Source organism: Heliconius melpomene, chromosome 19 (genome assembly GCF_056956725.1).
Source record: "Heliconius melpomene rosina isolate 202511_hmr_F chromosome 19, ASM5695672v1, whole genome shotgun sequence".
Taxonomy (NCBI): domain Eukaryota; kingdom Metazoa; phylum Arthropoda; class Insecta; order Lepidoptera; family Nymphalidae; genus Heliconius; species Heliconius melpomene.
In genome coordinates, this window is record NC_140407.1 from 7,624,546 (window position 1) to 7,640,575 (window position 16,030).

General features: G+C 30.6%; 1 protein-coding gene across 2 annotated transcripts in view; it reads left to right on the plus strand.

The window, feature by feature from the left end:
* Positions 1-9,313: 9,313 nt before the first annotated feature.
* Positions 9,314-16,030, plus strand: part of GABA-B-R3 (gamma-aminobutyric acid type B receptor subunit 3) — a 46,461-nt gene continuing 39,744 nt past the window's right edge. For both annotated transcript variants that reach the window (XM_085202989.1, XM_085202990.1), the window contains exon 1: positions 9,314-9,453. The gene's annotated coding sequence lies outside the window, so the exon portion shown is untranslated. The remainder of the gene's footprint in view (positions 9,454-16,030) is intronic.

Sequence of the window (16,030 nt, forward strand, 5' to 3'; positions counted from 1 at the left end):
TCACAATAAAAAATATATTAAAATTATTATTTTTAGACAGAAAAATGATCACTACACGTTATTCTTAAAAGATACGAATATGCCATCGCAGACTTTTTTGTAGATCTTATTAAGAGGAACAATACTCCAGTACATTTTTTTCATTTAGTACTTACCATTAAAGCAGCGCATGCGCGAAAGTATCTCAACGGGTAGGACTTTATACATATTTATCGTATTTATGTTAATTTACATAAGAATGTACAAATAATAAACTATATATAAACCTTCTACGAAATATACTCGACCTAATGGTGAAAACCACATCAAAATCCGTTGGGTGGTTTAGAAGAAGAAGAGTTAGAAACAACAGACAGACACTAAAAGCGACTTTGTTTTATAAGATATAGGAAACATATCTGTTGGTATAATAGTGTGCTGTATTACGTGTAGTAATAGTAGTAACAGTGACAGCCTGCCGGAGTTAATTAAATGAATGCACTGTTACTGTAATTAATTAATTATTAATATTAATAATTTAGTAGATGGTTGGGATATAAGGGATATTTGAAAGTTCATAAATCGTAACAAAAAATGTGAAATAAATAAATATTATAAAAAAACAAACACTGACTAAATAAAAGTTAAAAAACAAGAGGAATAGTCCATTAGGATTAACAGTGGTGCCTATTCAATTAAATGTTCATAAGAAACATTGTGAAATTTAAATGGGTATTTATTTGCTTGAAGAAAAGTCACGACTTTTTTACTTTTATGCAGTCGGCTCTTTTTTATTTAAATACTTTAGTCGATACAACATAAATTAGTAATAAGAGTTGAAAAGAAGAAAAATTAATACTAATTCTAGAAAGAAGAAAATTTAACTTACTACGAGACAAGAGAATAATGTCTTTCTTCACACTTGAATGAAATACGAACGAAATGGTTTCAAAATATAAATAAATTTCAGTGAGTAGGTATGTTGTTTAACTTATTTGCATTTGTTCCTTATCCACATGTATTAAGCCGGTTTTTTATTCTTTGACTACTAAATTATAAACACGTATGGAGTATTTTTTTTTTTTCAATTATTATTAGAAAATTCCATCATAGTAGGGTAAGCAGAAACTATTTTAATTTGTGATAAAGTATGTATTGTTAGTGTTTAGACCAGGCTTATAGAGGTTAAGGCCCGGTTAAGGCCCTTGGGACCGTTTAAACCAAGGCCCTCCTTTGCCATGGCCCTCGCAAAGGTGTACCTCCAAATTTGGAAAGTTATAGAACTCAACGCAGCACTTTGCCTTTTTTTTAGTTATTTTTATTCTTTTATTAATAATACTAAATTTCTATTTGAATATATGAAAATAATGTAAATTCTTTTGAAAATAAATAATAATAGTAATAATAATAAATATTTATTCAAATCAACTTAATTTTTTAAAAGAAATAAATTAAGGTAATTAAATAGTAGAAACCATCGACGTGTTTCATAAACACTTCTTAGGCCATAAATTATGCTTTACATAAAACTAATCATTTCGTTGAGGCCGTCGTGGTACAGGGACACAAGCTTGCGGCTGTAAGCGTGACGGTTGTCGGTTTGATTCCCAATCGGAGAATAAAATATTTAATATTTAATCTTCACATTCTTCGAATTACGTAAATAATTATTCGTCATTTTTGTCAATTATCCACAGTCCGAATATATTAAGAAACGACGTTCATTAAATATTGTTATAATATTATTCTTACAAGCAGCGGCACGATTAACTACGCCTAAATCGTGTTTATTACTAAATTACAACAGCAATAGAAAAATAATCCGTCGACGCCCTTGTGACTGAACGCGACGGTTATGAGTTCGATCCCCACTCGAGGAAGTGAAATATTCATTTACGTTTATATTTCCATTTCTTCACTCTGGTGTCGAGGCAAAGCGCGGCGTTGAGTTCTGCCACTCAACACGCAATGGCTCCAGAATTCGGCAGAAAGTGGGGAACGGAGTGTCTTAACACTAGGTTCCCTCTGCGTACCCTACAGTGTGCGGGATACAGCGTGAAACTGAAGAATAGAAAAATATTTTAGTACAAAAATCCAGTTATTACGAAAAATGACAAATACTTCGGAGATATCATTAAAAATCATTCGATGTAGGCCATTTTCCAATATAATATGTATAATTTTACTGCATTTTGATTCTATTACTTTTAAATATTATTCCGTTACGCTATCTGAATGAAAGTTGTAAAGATTATTCTTGAGTATTAAAATACATGTATTTGTTGTTTTTATAATAGACGATATAAAAGATATTTACTTGTGAAATATTTTTTCTGTAGCCTGTGAAAGTTTATATGGTGGTCACCATATAAACTTTAAATAAAGCTCTCGCTTAAGCGCTTTAGTGGTAGGCAAACTCTGTTTTTGAATTTTTGACCGACTTCTGTAAGAAAAGGTTATCAATTCGACTGTTTTTTTTTTTGAATCGTTATTCGAAGACATACTTTGATATATGTTTCTTATCGCCAGGTGCACGGCTAACGCCAATGTAATTAGCGATTTCTTTAATTCTTTTCTTAGATTAGAGAATTATCGCAGAAATAAACGACACATACGGTATAATTTATAAATATAATTTCATATTGGTTACTTGGGGAAATGAAAAAAAAAATCAGTTTCACGCTGTATCCCGCACACTGTAGGGTACGCAGAGGGAACCTAGTGTTAAGACACTCCGTTCCCCAATTTCTGCCGAATTCTGGAGGCATTGCGTGTTGAGTGGCAGAACTCAACGCCGCGCTTTTGCCTCGACACCAGAGCGAAGAAATGGAAATATAAACGTAAATAAATATTTCACTTCCTCGAGTGGGGATCGAACCCACAACCGTCGCATTACAATCTATTTAACCATTTATAAATAAGTAGTTCACATTCTCGTACAATTTCCTTTGTGTGTTTCCCATTCAACCTGATATTGACGAAGTGATTTGTGCTCAATCGGCACATTCGTAGCAAAATAATCTGAGAATTTAACTAAATTACTTATTTTCTTACTCAGAGTTTAATATCCGTTCCCCTTCCTCTTTTCTTAGTCTAACTATAAAAAAGCAACAATTAACATGCAAGAATATGAGATCACGTTCACCCAACGTGTTATTAATATATTTGGATTATTTTTGTGTAATAAAGATAAGGTCCACGTGCTCCAAACATGAATGAATGTGTTCTACTATTGTTATTATTTAACGTCACCGCTATCGAAGTGTTGCGTAAGTTCTCACAATACAAATAATGAAAACACAACGAGAAGTAAAAAAATATTAGTAATTTATTAGTTCATTTCATACTGAATAAGTGTAGGTATATGGTACAGAACCCTCTGTGAGCGAGTCTGACTTGCGCTTCTTCAAGCGGGCGTAGCCGCACGGGCCCGCTAGTAGATAATAAAAATGTAATGTGTCATAGTTACAAAGAAAGCTTACATAATTAAACTGTTTACAATGAAGATGTATGTTTGTAAAAAACATCAACAACAATCAGTTTGTAACAATCATTTAAAAGGACAATTGAATTGATTTTTTTCCCGACAAAGGAAGTTTTTTTGTAGTTATTAGGTGTCATGATTCTATATTTTCTTATAATAATTAGAAATTATATTTTACATTTACATTTCACGCAAATGTTAATTAAAAACTACCTTCAAGCATACATACTTTACTTTAGAATACTTAATACATACATACATTTTTCTGTAATACAAATAAAGTTATCAAAATAGCGATGATAATTTGGGGTCCCTTAAAGCAGTCCACAGGATTGGCAGTGAAGAAATTTCCCGTAGAAAGAGTACGTCCTGCTATTGATAACTGGCCACAAGGCTTAAAGGACTGTATTGCAGCCAATGAAGACCACTTCGAACAAGTTTTATGGGTCATAATCAGAAAAGTGGACATTTTCGAATTCGTAACGTAACTGATAAGTAACAATACTGATAATATTTGTTACGAAACTGATGTTATAAGGCATTATACACAACAAAATAACGATATTATATGAATAAAACTATTGTTTTTTTTATTTAATGAGACACAGATTAAAATTTTAAAGATTCAATCGTTGAATTAACAGATTATAAATGTAAGAAGAAAACATAACAAAGTGACAATATTAACAATATAATAATGGTAGTTCGTAACGTAATAAACTTATATTTCTAGTTAGAGATCACAAAGTTAATGATAAAATTAAATCCACTTTAAAATATATCAAAATTTGAGTCGTTATCACTGGAATTAAGTTTAATTCTTTGTAAGTGTTTATTCCGCATATCTCCATATTTAATAGGATTGGTCTTTTTAAGACGTTCTCTATTTCTTTTATGCTTCAGCATTTGACATAGGAGCCATGACGCTTACTGAAAATACAAAAATATTTATCAAAAAATAATAATCACAAAATCACAACTAATTTCAGGAAGAATAAAAAAATATTGTTAACTAAATCGGTTCAGCTGTTTCATAGTAACACATATATATATATAGTAACACATAGACAAACAAGCAAACAAGCAAAAAACTTAAAAATCATTATTTTTGGTTACTTTACGTTATGAAAAGTCACTAATAGTTTTTTTCATATGCCAGCAATTTTTTTCTCTTATATACATATCTTCCATATACAAGCACCGCGCACCGGTTCGATACAATTTTATTATAAACATATATAAGAAAACATTGGTACCGTAATTGTGAACTACACCATCCAAAATAGTTGCATTCATAATTTAATTTTGGGACAAATTTACTTAACTAATATATATTATTTATTAAATTATGTGTTAATAAAAATAGTTCTATTTGATATTATGCATAAAGTAAAGTAATATAAACATATCTGAAATCAAATAAAACCATAAACATTCGTAACAAATCAATTCTTTAAAAGTAAAGTGGTGAATGGGACACGAAACATTGTATGGAAGCATTTTGAAAGTTTTTTGCAACTAACAAAAAATATTATTATTTGCCATAATACATTTAGATTATTACAAAAATATTTAAGTTAATAAATAAATTTATCGTAAATGGCAAAATATTTAAATTATCTTTAAAATTGTATTTTTAAAACGCATTCAAAGTAGCGGGACAAGAAAAAACACAAAAAGTACACTTTTTCTGATTATGACCCTTATATATTTTTTAAATGGTTTGTATTTATATATTAAGGTACTAGTAATAAACACTACGATAGAATTAGAATAAAAAGAAATGTTTTTCTTTGTAACAACATTTATGGCAAGACTACCTAAAAAAAAATACCTAAATATACACAGTCTATACGTGTGATATCTGAGAGAGATAGATGCGAGGCAAGCCTAAACGCAACGTATACGTTTAGGCCGATCGTGCTTTTCCATAGGTTTTAGCAGCGGTCGCTTGCGCGCTTTCTGTTGTGGGTGTAATTTCTGTTCGACGAAATAAAATATTTAACATTTTCATTTCTTCGCTCTGGTGTCGAGGTCCACCACTTAACACACAATACCTCCAGAATTCGACGAAAAGTGTAGAGTAGTGTCTTAACACTAGGCTCCCTCTGCCTACCTCATGTAGCAGCATGAGGAATACAGCGTGAAGTGAAAAAAAAGAAATAAAAAGACACTAAATTTTCTCTCTCTCTACATATATTTTAAATGATTATGATATCCGTAAACGGTACCGGAATTCTTTATCATAAGTTGCATTACATTATCATAATAATCCAGTAAAATATTTTAAAATTAGTCTATACGTCGGAAGTATAATCTGTATTGTGACGTAGTTGCATCGCCTGATATCGATTTTATCATAATAAATCGACTTTATAGGCATAAACAAATCGTTTATCGAGAAGATTGATACATTTTTTAATCTAGACTAGTTTATTAGAATAATTAATAGAATAAAAACCCATCGTAGAGTGTAGAATAACTGAAAGAATAACAACCCATGAATGGCACCAACAGGACGTCCTCAGACTATAAACATAAAGTTTTTAGAACGATCCCCACTCGACACAATGATATATTACTCAGTCTATTCATATATAGTTTATACTACGAGTTCTCACTTCTTGTCAAATTTAGTAATTGTAAATCTATCTAATTAAAACACTACGTTACCTACTTTCATTGATTTATTCGACGGAATGCGTGTTAAGTGGCGGAACTCAACGTCGCGCTTTGCTTTGATACCAGAGCGAAGAAATTAAAATATTGATAAATAATATTTTTTTCTTTCGGGTGGGAATCAAACCCCAAACCGAGCTTGAAAGAATCTGCATAGATTCTTTCACAATGACCCGACTCTATCTTTGTTTTCTTTTGAGTTACGTAATCCTAAATACATATCTTTATTATTTTAAAAGAATAAAATAATTAAAAATTTAGTGAGCAAATTCATATAATAGAACTAGTTAAATAATTATAATCATAAACATTGTAATGCAAGTCAGGCAATTTAAATTACATGTGCAAATAATAGATAATCCTTGATAATATTGTATTTCCGTCTTAATAACCGACTTCCAAAAAGAAGGAAGCTCTACATTCGATAACGCCACATACCTACATACATAAAGACTGATAAACACATTACTCTCCTTTGCGTCGCGCAGTCGGGTAAAAAGAAAAAGTTCTTATATTTTTAAATTCCTTATAATTATTTATTTTTTATACGTATCATTAATGACGGAGAAATTGAGAGATATCTCTCAATTTCTCCGTCATTAATGATCTGAATTTAAAAATATTATATCTAATAACATAAAAATGTTATATGTTTAACAATATAAAAATATCAAACTACCGCCGACGATTAATTAATTGCTTCATGTACTGCACTTGAAACTTCGAAGCTTTTTTTTTTCTTACTAAGAAATGAAAATAAATTGACACTAAATATACTTATTTAAAGTGAGAATTGAACCCACACCCTTGGCGAGTATAATGTAATATTCGTGGCACTGGTTGATTTCGATATCATGCACCAAAATATATAAAAGTGATTACTTAAGATAATTAATTGGTTTAATAGATGGTGAAAGAAGTGTATTTTTTTAATAATGGCAAATATCCGGTGTTTAGAAGGGAAAGAGAAAAGAAGAGCTGAGACAGTGGAGAAAAATGTTAAAAGGGTGCCTCTTTAACCTACACGTGGGTCACAAATTCCAGGCACTGCCGATCGATCAATCCATAGAATGTTATGTTACTTTTCATATATAAAGACACTTACGAGAAGCTTTGTTATTCACTTTTAAACATGCAAGATCAGCGTAAAAAAATCAATCTATCACGCTACAACCATTTCTAAAGAAATCTAGATATTATCAGTGTTAGACGATCCATATCTGAAATGTGGGCCGTAGGTTAATCGGACGTTACTTATCTGAAACACTTATCACGTTTCCTCTTTACTGTTTTCACTATATCATTGTTTTGTTTTACCGCTTCAGCGATAAATAATTGGGAATCCCCACGCGGGGAATATGAAAATTGTAAGAAGCTTTTTACCTACGTTTTTCAGGTGAGGTTCCAAACGTCAAAAAAATTGTACGTTTCAAAAAAAGTATTTTTCTTTCACAAGTGTGGAATGACAGTTTAAGAATGTTAAAAATAATCTTTAGCTATTAATATATTGTTAGAAACTATTGAAAATATTAAATAAAGTGGGAAAGGTAATGAATTAAAACAAGGCTTCAAATAATTATTAAACAACCAAAGGGAATTATCTAGCAGTCTTATAACAATATCTCGTTCTAAAGAATCCATCGGGCAGAGTGACGTTAGCGATCCTTTTCTTTCGGTCGCCGTTGACAGCCCATAAAAGTGCCAGCCAGTAATTAGAGTCGTCCTTATATAACTTCTATGGTCATTATTTCTAATTATTTCTAACAATATTATAATCCCACAAGGGCGAAGTCGCAGGTAAAAAGCTTTTTATAATTAAGCGAAGAACGGAGTGTTTTGACACTAAGTTGTGTGTACTTTGCTGTACTGAAAAAACCACTAATACTTGTCTTAGTCCAAAATTCGTTTAAATCACCAACCAGTAAAATGTAATAGCTACTAGTATATAAACAAAAACGCTACATACAATAAAAGTAAAGTTAAAGTTTATTCGCCTATCATAGCGAGTATCGTTTATTTCACCTTTTACGATGCGTATAAAACGAAAGATATTTTACTTTTGCATTTCATATACAGGCTAACACGCAAATAACATTGTTTACATAAAATATTATACCTATATATTCTTTTGAGGTGGAACTCTGGATCTCTTGCTGGGATACGTTTTTTTATAGGTTCTGCATGATATATGTAGGGTAGGCAAAGGGAACCTGGGAACTATTAAGGTGCTTCGTTCCCTTTAAGACACTCCCGTTCCCCACTTACCGCTGAATTTTCGAGGCATTACCATTGAGTGGCGTAACTCAACGCCGCGTTTTGCTTGTTACCAGAGCAACGAAATCGTCCATCGCGGTAACAGTCGCACGCTTGTGCCCCTGTGCCAAAAAAAAGGTTATAATTATGTATTTTGCATTTTTTGTAACTATTTTATAATTAATTTGTTTTCTTTGTGTATTTATTACAGATAGAATGCTTTTCTTTGGGTTTTGACGAGTCATAAAAATAAAAAAATATTATAAATAGAATTCTTATTTGTATTCCTTCTCGACTAGGTAATAATAAAAATTTACAGAGCTAGATTCAAACTCTTTATCTATTTAAAACAAGGTACCGTCAAGAAACAGCCATCAAAATAAACATATTGGGAAAACAAATAAAATACGACTAAAAGCAAAAGCGCTCATCGGAACTAATTTCCTCGACGTTCCTCATTTTTAATGAGAAATTGTAAGAAGAATTCTGAAATAGTTGTTATTTGCAATAAGCCTGTGCTTGGAACTGGTTGAAAGTCTCGGCTTCTTTTCTCTGTGTTATTTTGTGGTTTAGATGAATATTATAATTAGAAATCTCTAGTTTCTCCAATTTCTGCCTATTTAAATTGTTCATGTAGTGACCATTCCGTGGTTTGAAGAAAACCTAAATATCTTTTATACTAATAACCTATTTCACTTCCCCTGAAATCGAATTTACAACTGTTATGTATGAAATCATAAATTATTTCGTTATTTGATCAGTAATAAGTACAAAACTGTCGAATCCAGAAGCTCTTAATGTAATATTCTAACGAAAACGTAGCTTTCGTTAGTCGTAGCCGAGCTTTCGTAGCGGACGCTACATTGTAGACCATACGAATTATTCGCTCAAGTTTACTCTGGCGTAGAAAAATAATATATTTTTTCCTTTTTTTCTTTATATTGTGTAAAATGTTCTAGAAAAGTGATATTTTATTATATTTTTAAAAAAATATTATATATTGAATGTAATGTGTGTTTAATGTGCGACGTAAAAATGGGATAGTGGATAGTACTATGGTAAGCCTTTTTTTGCATGAAATCACTAGTCATCGCCTTTTTTTGTGTACTTTAAGGCGTAAAATAGATAATCCTGTTTGTTCCTGTTGGCATTACGAAAAATCCTCTCTCAGTGCTCTCTTCATACGCTATATAGTAAATATTAAATTTCCAAGTCCAGACTCCCAGGAGTCTTTATTTATTTGAACTCATAATAGTTACATTTATTCATGCAATTAAAAATATAAATTTTCCAAAAATAAATAATATTTAAATGCATAACATTTTACAGGCACACTGTAACACTTTGACTTTTAATGTTAGTCTAAGTTACATATACTTTAAATTTAATAGACACTAGATTCCCTCTGCCTATCCTGATTTATGCGGGAAACAGCGTGAAACTAAAAAAATAACGTGTGTATCCTGGGACGCCCAATAGACGTGATAATTAAACTAATCTAAATTGAATTATTTAATAACCATAAGCTTTTAAACAATATATTAACTCAAACATCGTAGTGCACGAAGCTTGAAAGCTTATTATTTCTTAAGTGAAAGGAATTATCTGTTATTAAATACATTATCAGCTACTTTATATTTATAGTTGTAATTTAATAATTAAAGTACATGTGTATTTTAATTAAATTGATGTGTATTTTAATTATAACTGATTTTAAATTGAGGGGCGTTGCTTTACATCGCGCTTGCCAGTGCGGGGAAATGATAATAAAATTTCCCCTAAGTAGGAATCGAACCGACAAACATGGCGATTATTTGATTGGCTTAGATATATCCTAAGTTAGTAAGAAAGTGTATAGGACTGTTAATATATGAGCATACATATAGTTTTAAAATTATTTATTATTAATAAAAAAAATTCGTCGTTGCCCAGTGGCATAAGCGTGTGACCATAAGCATGACAGTTGTGGATTCGATTCCCATTCGGAGAAAAAAGTATTTAATATTTTCGTTTCCTCGCTCTTGTAACAAGTCAAATTTCCACGTTGAGATCCTCCACACAACATATCATGCCTCGAGAACTTGGAGAAAAGTGGGGAAGGCAGTGTCTTCATATTATGATCTCTCTGCCTATGCTCTCTGCTATATGCAGAGTGTAGCATGAAGCAAAAAATAAAACTTAACACACGCGCAGTTTTATAAACCAATTTCCAATTTCATAAGGATCCCATCACCAGAAGAAATAAACAGAATATCTCAAAATATTATTTTTGTTTATTTTAAAATCATGTCTATATTTTAAAGATTTTCGCTCTATAAATGGAAAATGTAGTGTTCATTCACTCAATTTGTACTATTTGTATTTGTGTAATGTAGGCTTTTAACTAAAACCTTCATCAGTTACAATCACTTTAAAATGCCTCACAACATTCTTGTCGCCTCTATTGAGACGCCCTAAATATTACAAAATTATCAAAGGGCGAGACGACTGAGAGCATAATATTAAATTTGTAAGCGTTTCATTAATGTTTCTAAAGTGAGTTATTATATTATTATCAATATACGTATAATAACGTACATAAGTATGATAAATTTAATTTAAAAATTTTCCTTTGTAAACTCGTCGTCACCCATTTTCTTAATCAATTGAAAATATAATTATTTTAATCATTTTCTTTAATACAATTAAAATATAACAACACGTGTTGAGTGGAAGGATTTTTTCACAGTATCTTAACATATTTGTAAGAATGTGAATATAATTTATTATTATAATTATAAAAAAATATAATTTATATTTTTACATTTTTAAAGCATTACTACAAACTTACTAAAGAAAAATACATATTTACTTTAGTTTGAGATCCTACTCGCACGTGAGGTGATTGGTTTCTATAGTGAAGTTTTACACCCTGCAACCTTAGTTCACATTCTGCCCGTGTAATATCTCTAATATCTTCTTTCATATAACTCTATCAAATACATTTTTCGAGAGAGTCTCGAAAATTCAGTGAAAATTGCGAAACGGATATGTCTTAACACTAAATACCTCTGCCTACCCTACAATACCCTGCAAGATGAAACCTAAATACCAAAAATATATAAATTAAATTATTGACATAATCCAATTATATTATCATCTATCAAGATATGCAAGCGTGAACAAATATATTAGACAAAGATAAGTTATCAATTTAAAGAAAAGAAATGCAGGTGTTTTTGTGGTGAGTTGTAAGCAGAATTTTGTATGTATTCTAAATACCTTAGTTATCTTTGACCGGCGGCACAGTATCTTATATGAAAATGGTTAATTCCATGTATAATATCATATATCCCAATAAATGGAGAATCCAGCACAAAAAGATTTTATTTTAAGTTAAACCAGAAGCTCCTGAGATTATCGCGTTCCACCAAACAAAATAAATCTTCAGCTTTATATTTTTATTACATTTCCATTTCTTCGCTCTGGTGTCGCGGCGTTCAGGTCCGCCACTCAACAGAATTCGACAGAAAGTGGGAAACAGAGTGTCTTACCACTAGGTTACCTCTGCTATGTTCCTCTACCCTGCTATGTTCAGAATACAGCCTGAAGCTGATTTATTTAGTATAGAAAATATTTTTTTAAAATAAATATAATCGAACAGATCATAATATCAGGCCGGATCCTAAAAACATATTTAATATAATTAAATTATAGATTTACACAGCTGTTTCCGGCTTTAAAAGATAAACACAATTAGATAAGATTAATAATAACATAATACGATAACATGCAAATTTCTTATTATCTACAATTATAATGTGTTGACGTCAATGAAAACTGTGTGTGAAAATCCACACACTAGTTCAGTGGTCATAACTGAAGAACGGGAGGTCTTACAGAATATTGGGTATTGTCGGTAACTCTCTTCACTGCCGGACCGGCATCCGTAATAGGATTTCCTCATGATAAAACAAGCGTGCGACTAGCAATGTCATTGTTGTAAGTTCGATTCCCAGTCGGGGGAACGCAATGAATGTAATATTTAAGGTTTTCGCTTCTAGCAAAGAAGCAAAGTGCGGCGTAAAGTCACGTCCCTTAACACGCAATGCCTGTAAAATTCAGCGGAAAGTGGGGAACGGAGGTGTCTTGACATCAGGTTTCCAGGTTCTCTCTGCCTACTCTGTTGTGTACGGAATACAATGTGAAGTTGATTTATGTAATGTATGTTTACAAGCTTTTATTTATTACAATTATTGTGAAGCACTTACGTTTAGTTAGCGTTTAGTAACATATTTAAAACTTTTCCATTAAACTTTATGATCCTTGTTAATCGAATTTGTTCTAATTTGTGTGAACTTATAAAAGGGCCGTCCATAAATCACGTGAGCCCCGAAAGGGGAGAGGGGTTTTCTGGCAAAAATCATTTTAAAAATAATATTCTAAAAATTTCAAGATTCCTTTTAGATACTAAAAAATACACGTGATTTTAAGTAGGTAGAGTGTGATGTTGGGGATGTTAGTCATAAACCTCAACCAATATCACCAAGGGGGGAATTAAAGAATTGTAAAAAAACATCACGTGATTAATGGACGGCCCCAAAGAGTATTTCACTCAAAGAGATCCTTTTATTACGTAATTTATGTTTTTCTTATGAGTGTAGCCACCTTCGACTTACCTAGATAACTTATGCGTTTTTCTCGCATTGCATGGTAGGTAAGAGAATAGTAGTAGTTTGAATATCAATCATTTTTTGAGTGGGAATCGAACCTACAATTATCGCATTCCCGCTGCGCCATAACGTTCTCAATTATAATATAGTCTAATATTTATGTTAAAAAATGTTAAGTCCATACTTCTCAGTAAACTGAATAGCAAAAGAAACAAGCTAAATGCAATACCCGCTTCTTGGAGCTTCTACCGTTATTAATGAATCTAGAGATAGACGTGAACACATTTAAAAGGAAGGAATTTAGTTTCTTAAAGAAGCTAATTACATTTTATACTCTTAAGAAAAAGATAACTAATAGATTTACTGGTTCGATTACTTTCGTTTATATTGTACCTATTGCATTTTAACTTATCCGTGATTAGACTAAAATATGCGAAATTTATTTTCTTGGAATGAAGTTCAATGTTTTATTCTCCTTTTATTTAAAAAGTTCTCTGTATTGAATATTCCAAATATTCTTTTATTTTCACATTTACTCTTAATTTATTGATTTCATCGTATTTTAACACAAAATCCAAGATTCTTACTTATATAAAAAATATTCCAATATATTTAAAAACGACTGCTTGATTGCTGAGCAAACTTCCTAATTTACTCTCTCATGGCATTGAATGGCAATATTCATGTTAAGAAATATCAAAAAATCCTATAACAAAATATGTCGTCAAATGAGATTTCCTCCATGATTCCCATCAAAGGTACTCTAATCAAGAATATATGGGTCATAATCAGAAAAGTGGACATTTTCGAATTCGTAACGTAACTGATAAGTAACAACACTGATAAAGTTTGTTACGAAACTGATGACATAAGGCATTATACACAACAGAATAACGATATTATATGAATAAAACTATTGTTTTTTTTTATTTAATGAGACACAGATCAAAATTTTAAAGGTTCAATCGTTGAATTAACAGATTATAAATGTAAGAAGAAAACATAACAAAGTGAGAATATTAACAATATAATAATGCTAGTTCGTAACGTAATAAACTTATATTTCTAGTTAGAGATCACAAAGTTAATGATAAAATTAAATTCACTTTAAAATATATCAAAATTTGAGTTGTTATCATTGGAATTAAGTTTAATTCTTTGTAAGTGTTTATTCCGCATATCTTCATATTTAACAGGATTGGTCTTTTTAAGACGTTCTCTATATCTAAAAAAAAAAGCATTTGTTTCAGCATTTGACATAGGAGCTTACGCTTACTGAAAATACAAAAATATATATCAAAAAATAATAATCACAAAATCACAACGAATTTCAGAAAGAATAAAAATAAATTTTAACTAAATCGGTTCAGCTGTTTCTGAGATTAGCGTGCACAAACACATAGCAACAAGCAAACAAGCAAAAAAACTTAAAAATCATTATTTTTGGTTACTTTACGTTATGAAAAGTCACTAATAGTTTTTTTCATATGCCAGCAATTTTTTTTTCTTATATACATATCTTCCATATACAAGCACCGGTTTGATAAAATTTTATTATAAACATATATAAGAAAACATTGGTACCGTAATTGTGAACTAGGCTTCATATTTTCTCAGTTTCGTTACGTAACGAAATATAACGAAATTGAGAATGAAGTCTGAGAAATTCTAACCTTTTTAAATATTTGCTCATAAGCCACGTGTTGCATGTGCAAGCACTGACGTTCTTTTTTGAGATTTTGTAAAAAGAAGCAAATAACATAAACAAGAAAACCAAATTATAGAATACTTACCAAAATAAAAGCCGTTTATAACCCTGAGATGTAATTTTACATATTCCCTCTAAAACATTTGAACCCCTCAACTGCTGCGAGAACACTACTTGTTGTAGCTACGACAGTATTGACTTTTAGAATAATGGTGCCACAATAAAAACTAATATTAAATACCATCCAAAATAATTGCGTTCATATTTTAATTGTACGTTACTAGCCCTGAGTAACAAAAAGACAATATTTTGGGACAAATTTAGTTAATTAATATATATTATTTATTAAATAATGTATCAATAAAAGTAGTTCTATTTAATATTATGCATAAAGTAAAATAATATAAACATATCTGAAATCAAATAAAACCATAAATATTCGTAACAAATCAATTTTTAAAAAGTAAAGTGGTGAATGGGACACGAAAAATTGTATGGAAGCATTTTGAAAAGTTTTTTGCAACTAACAAAAAATACTATTAAAAGCCTTAATACATTTAAAATATTACAAAAATCTTTAAGTTAATAAGAAAATTTATCTTAAAAGGAAAAATATTTAAATTATCTTTAAAATTGTATTTTTAAAACGCATTCAAAGTAGCGGGACAAGAAAAGACACAAAATGTGCACTTTTTCTGATTATGACCCATATGTAAATAGGATACAGAGAGTTGACGATTGATAGACAATATTTGAACAGGAATGTTTGGAGAGCCTTTTTTTGATTAACAAGGCCGATTGTTTCAAAGTATGTTTTTTTCGTAAGGCATTTTTGATGATGGCATCATGAAGAAGGTAGAGAATCTATTCCTAGATTCTGTAGATAGTGATAATAAACAAAGTAATGTTCTCCACTTCACGCCCATTATATAAATTCGGCTTCTAAACTTATATGATTTAATTTCTAACGAGCGGTAATTGAATCCAAAAATTTTAACATTCTTTATCTTCTATCATAAATAATGCTTATAGATAGAAGACAACTATTTTTTTAAAAAACGTATAAAAATTTGAACGTGGCGGAATTTCAACCCGCACCTCTTGGAAACCGGCAAGTCTAACAACATAAATAAGCTGTTTAAAATTATCATATTTATGTTACACAGGTTATTAAAAATCCATTTTAAATACGCACAAAGTTTAATTTTTATATACAAATTAGCGTTTCTTTAGAGAAGAATAGAGTGATAGGTCTTTTGTAATAATCTCTTTCTT